Source organism: Carassius gibelio, chromosome A18, assembly GCF_023724105.1.
Source record: "Carassius gibelio isolate Cgi1373 ecotype wild population from Czech Republic chromosome A18, carGib1.2-hapl.c, whole genome shotgun sequence".
NCBI classification, from domain to species: Eukaryota; Metazoa; Chordata; class Actinopteri; order Cypriniformes; family Cyprinidae; genus Carassius; species Carassius gibelio.
The window spans coordinates 24663698-24669967 of NC_068388.1; the positions used below are offsets into that span (position 1 = coordinate 24663698).

General features: G+C 37.1%; 1 long non-coding RNA gene across 1 annotated transcript; it reads right to left on the reverse strand.

Moving 5' to 3' along the window:
- Positions 1–241: 241 nt before the first annotated feature.
- On the reverse strand, positions 242–2582 carry LOC127933849 (uncharacterized). Its single transcript, XR_008147586.1, has 3 exons — positions 2373–2582; positions 1446–1566; positions 242–338 (listed from the first exon to the last, which is right to left on the reverse strand). It is a non-coding gene; the product is annotated as an uncharacterized LOC127933849 (long non-coding RNA).
- Positions 2583–6270: the final 3688 nt, after the last annotated feature.

Consider the following 6270-nt stretch of genomic DNA (forward strand, 5'->3'; position numbering starts at 1 on the left):
ACAGCCACGTTGACCACTGTGGGATAAGGTCCTGAGTTGGTAGAACTGTCAGTCACTTCATTTTCATGGCCTTTGTGTGTGGCCCCAATGCCTCAGTATCCTGTGAAACACAATAAATGTCTTTTAGTGTCAGACTGAAAGCATAATGTCTTATGCAATCACTACTGCATCACAAACAGTAATACCATAATAAAGATATTCAAATTAATTACCTTAATAGTCTTTGAAATTGACCACAGATTATCCTTAATAGTCTTTGAAATTGAAGCTGGCTCTCTCAAGTACAGGGGAAGACCACTAAGAACAGCAGACCTTCAATGAGTAGTTAGATCTGTGGTCTGCCAAAAAGACCATCAATAAGACATTATTAAGTCGCTTAATTAACAAAGGGGTTACACATATACTCTACCAACAGTTTAGGATCATGAAATAGTTTCCTGAAATACAATCAAGATTACAATCTGAGAGGGATAATCAGCTAACAAGTGCAGCAAGTCTACAGATCCCTTAAAGAGATACTCCACCGAAAAATGTAAGTTCTGTCATCATATACTCATCCTCATGTTGTTTCAAACCTGTATGAATTTCTTTCTCCTGCTGAACAGAAAGGAATATATTTAGAAGAATGTCAGTGGGGTATCCCTTTAAGACTGTTTGAATAACATTACCAGAGTCTACTTAGGTTAGATACTGAGAGTGGTTTTCTAACAGTCCTAAAATAGGTCTCAAACATGCTGTGCGCACGATGGCTGTTTTTTGTTCAGTCATATTGACCAAAAGCATGTCAGGTGACTTTCATGAGGCTGATCAAGATTAACCAATGGTGAAATTAGTCAATTCTGCCCAGTATGTAGGTGCTGGTCAAACGGAGCTATATGATAGGAGAAAAACAGCTTAATACTACACCAAAATATTTCTCTCTAATGCATACATGTTGATCTCAAGGTCTTAATCAGGGAAGTTGACTGCTTTGCCCATTTTGTTATCCATACCAATTGAAACAATAAAATAGCACCATAATCAAAATCTCAACCAAGGTTCCATGTACACTCCATGTAAATAAGATAACGTAAACAATACGTGTGGCATTCCACAAGCAAAAAAATAAGCCATCATCTCTGAACGCCATTTATGGCATACATTATATTATGTATTTGCGGGATTTGTACATGTATTGTAGATCATCAAAATCAAGTATACATTGAACCTTTTTGACAAATTCTGATCATATAATTCTATTGTTTACATAATGAGCAATGGATAAATGTCACAAGACAATTATCAACTCAACTGCCAGAGACCTTGAAATTAAAATGTTGAGTTTTGCAGTTAAGTTTTTGTGGATCAGTGAGCTGTTGGCAGTTTGTTCTCTTAAACAGGTATCAGTAAATTATGTTACACTGTTTAACACTGTTATATTTTATACAAAGAAATTATTAATATACCTGGGCATCCAGTTGTTCCAGAAGTTCATCCAAGTTGTTCCACCTTCCCAGTCTTGCTTTTGGCTCTGTACATCTTTAGCAACCCCTGGGTGTGATTGTCCAGCGATGTCAGGAATGCTGACTTCAGGTCAATACGGTAGATGCGGAAGAATTCAGCACAAACCTGTGGGTAATTAAAGTTTCAGAAGCAAACAATTAAAAGCAAAGCAAATTATTTCTTAGCCTAAATTATCAGTCACTCTGTGATAGCAAAAGCACAAGTTGTCAAGACTTGCTGTCTGTTACAGTCAATTATCATATATATCATAAGCCAAAATGCAAATGGAATTTGAAAATATTGACCATTAAAAATATTAAACGGAAACATGTAACCGTTTGGAAAACTGATAACGTTAAACAGCTTACAAATCTGATAACATTAGCAGCTATTAATTTTCGTGTTAGCACAACTCTTTATTTATTTTTATCAGACTGAAATGTTATTTCACTCTTGCAAATTGAGGCTTTGTGCAAAGTACTAGCTGCTAACACGAAGGCACATGTGCTTTGAATGCCACTAACAGTTAGAACTAACGTTAGCCTAAATTATCAGTCACTCTGTGATAGCAATAGCACAAGTTGTCAAGACTAGCTGTCTGTTACAGTCAATTATCATATATATCATAAGCCAAAATGTAAATGGAATTTGAAAATATTGACCATTAAATATATTAAACGGGAACATGTCATGCTTAATAACCGTTAGGGTCGACTTTAAATCACATGCCAGTTGGAAAGGAATGCTAAGCTTTATGAGTTAAACGTTATTTTCCAGCACTGCTAATCACTGTAGGTACTCACAATAAAGCTATTTCAAACTCTGTTGATAGACAATCGATATATTATTAACCTAAATTTGCTCATTAACTCGCAGCACAAAGTACTCACCAATGCAATGTCGTGACTCCAGCCTGCTGCAGCGCTGCCTGGTAGAACTCCTTTGCGCATGCTCAGACGATTGACGCTGTTCTCTCTTGCTCGGCCAACATAATATTTTTTGTGCAACGTTAAAAGTTATCTCAACATAATTATTTATTTTCTCTTGATGAACATTTTGTAGTACAATCATGGAAATCATGCAATCATTGACCAAACATATTTTTCTTTTTTGACACAACCATTATGTTGAGCCAAGATGTATTTCCTCATTTGTACAACTTTTTGCATCAGTAATTTTTTACAGTGTTTTAAATGGATATTTCTGAGGATGAAATGGGTAATTGTAGCCATTTAACAGTGCATCTGAATATTATTCTTGTGTATAAACTACACATTTTCAGACTTCTGTTCTTGTTTATCATTTATTAACAACAATTATAGAACATGGTGAATATTTTAGCAAATTTTAATGTAAATCAACTTTAACATTAATCCACTATACTTATCATTATTTAGTATGAAAAAATCTGCAGATTATGTTTCTTTGTCTTAACCTCAGCTAAGTGCTCATTTATATTTTGCATCTGATATTATTATTATTATTATTATTATTATTATTATTATTATTATTATTATTATTATTTTGCGATGTTCTTTTCAGATATTTTTTGACAGCGGCTATTTACACTAAGTGCAAATAGCAATGGATGTGACTTACATTAAGTGCAAATTTTAGCATATTTAATGATATGTTATTTACACTAAGTGCAAATAACTAGATTTTATTTACACTATGTTAAAAATGTAATACTTATTGCAAATATTGGAGATTATTCGCACCTCATTATTGTAGTACTTAAAACAGTATACAGGATTAACTTATTGAGTGTAAATTGTAATTTTAATTCAAAAATCTTTTAAATGGACGCCACCTTATTGGGACAACAAAGCCCTCCCTACACCTATCCTAACCCTACCCGATACTTTATTTTAAACTTTTTGATTATATTGTTAATTTTCATTGAAAATAAATACTTGCTGATGCGATTTTAAATTTGGAAAGGGAGAAAAAAGTTTGCCAAAAGGCATATTTGAACCCAGGTTGATCGCGACAAAGTGAATACAGCGCATGTTTTACCATCTGCGTCACCGAGGCTGATGATCGTCTGTTGTCTTTTGTTGTATTGACTTCACGAATCACACGGTGGGCGGAGTTAGTGTAAATAGCTTCAGCCAACAAGGCAGGCTATTTGCACTTAGTTTAAATAGACACTATCATATTTTGTACCTTTTTTTTTTTTTTTCTTTTTTCTTTTTTTTTGAAAGTTGCTGTGAAATGGATAAGGAAATATGATAAACATACCATGTGCATATTTGTTTGTACCTGATCTCAAGGTCAATGCTATACTAACACCAATATCCTTTTTAAAAATTATATTCCTTTGTTTGTTTGAATCTGATACCAAGGTCAATGTTATACCAATATCAATATCCTTTTTAAAATTATATTTCTGAGGATAATTTAACCCTTTAACAGTGCATAATATTTAACACTCAATAGGCCTAAACCATAAATTTTTCAGTCTTGCTTTTGTCTATCCTTTATTGAAATAATTATAGAACATGATCAATATTTTAGATTGATTTTATATCAACTTAAACATTACCCATTATACTTACCATTGTTTAGTATGAAATAGAAACAGATCATTTGTCTTTGTCCTGACCTCTGCTAAGTTCTGCTCTGTCTCTTTCTTGTTCTTTCAGCTTCTCCCAATTAGGGGTCTCTACAGCGAATCATCCATCTATTTTCCTCCATTACACCAACCACCAGCACATCCTCCATCACCACATCTATGAACCTCCTCTTTGGTCATCATCTTTTCCTTCTGTCCAGTGGCCTCAACACTCTTCTCCCGACATACCCTGCATCACTCTATCACACACTAATCATTTTAGTCTTACCTCTTTTACTTTTTCCACAAACTCTCCTACTGCACCTGTACTGTCCCTCTAATTTGCTCATTTCTGATCCTGTCCATCCTCGTCATTTCCTAAGAAAATTGCAGCATCTTTAACTCCGCCACCTCTAGCTCATTCTCCTGTCTTTTTCGTAATTTCCACTGCCTGCATGCCATACAAAATAGTTGGTCTCACTGCCATCTACCAAACTTTCCCTTTCAATCCTGCAGGTACACTTCTACCACAAAACACTGCTGACACTATTCTCTCACCCACCCCGCCTGCACTCTCTTCTTTACTTCTCTAACACACTCTCCATTACTGTGAACAACTGACCAAAAATATTTCAACTCATCCACCTTCACCCCATCTGCTCTGCTGCTCTCATTCGCATTTATGCACATGTACTCTGTCTTGCTCCTACTGACCTTCATTCCCCTTCTCTCCAGTGCATACCTCCAACTTTTCTAAACTCACCTCCACCTGTTCCCTTCTTTCTCTACAAATCACAATATCATCTGCAAACATCATATTCCATGGAGGTACCTGTCCATCACCTTTGCAAACAAGAAAGGGCTAAGAGCTGATCCTTGATGCAATCCCACCTTCTCCTTGAACCAATCTGTCATTCCTACTGCTCACCTCCCCACTGTCACACTGTCCCCATACATATCCTGCACCACTCGCACATACTTCTCTGCCACTCCAGACTTTCTCATACAGTATCACAACTCTTCTCCCGGCACCCTGTCATACGCTTTCTCTAAATCCACAAACATGCATTACAACTCTTTCTTGCCTTCTCTATACTTCTCCATCAACACTCTCAAAGCAAACTTTGCATCTGTGGTGCTCTTTCCTGGCATGAACCCATACTGCTGCTCACAAATCATCACCTCTCCTCTCAATCTAGCTACCACTACTCTTTCCCACAACTTCATGCTGTGGCTGAGCAACTTTATGACCCTGTAGTTACTGCAGCTCTGCACATCTCCTTTGTTACTTATAGATCGGTACAAGTACACTTCTTCTCTAATCTTAAGGTATGTACTCACTCACTGACCAAGATTTTATTACACCTGTAGCACAGGGATAGGCAACTCCGGTCCTGGAGGGCCACTATCCTGCAGAGTTTAGCTTCAGCCCTCATAAAAACTCACCTGCCTGTATCTATCTAGTAATACACTGATTGCCTTGTTCAGGTGTGTTTAATTAGAGTTGGAGCTAAACTCTGCAGGACAGTGGCCTTCCAGGACCGAAGTTGCCTATCCCTGCTGCAGCACATTCTTCCCAGCTCTGTCCCATTGTCTAGCCAATCGGTAAAGGTCCTTTTTCCTTCCTTGGGGTCCAACTTCTCATACAGCTTATCATACATACATCGTTTTTCTTAGCCTACGTCACTTCCTTCTTTGCTTTACGAGACAGACTTCTGTACTTCTGTCTACTTTCTTCATCTCTCTGACTATCCCGATTATTTTTCACTAGCTTCTTTTTCCTTAAGTTTTCCTTTACTTGCTCATTCCATCACCAAGCCTCTTTGTCTTCCTTGCTCTGTCCAGATGTCATACCATGTACCTTCCTAGCTGCCTCCCTTCTCTACAGTGGTCACTGCCACTAAGTGCCTGTCTCACCTCCTCCCTGAATGTCATGCAACAGTCTTCCTCTTTCAACTTCCACCACTGTATCATTGGTTCATTCCTCACTCTCTTCCTCCTTTTCACCTCCAAAGTCATCCTACAGACCACCATCCTATGCTGTCTAGCTACACGATCCCCAGCCACCACATTACAGTCTTTTATCTCTTTCAGGCTGCATCTCCTGCATAGAACATAGTCCACCTGTGTGCATTATCTTAATACTTGCATCAGTATCGATATATCCATACTTCAGGAATAATAAAACCTCTGGTATTGATACTTCTAAATTTATCAACTCAACAGATGTA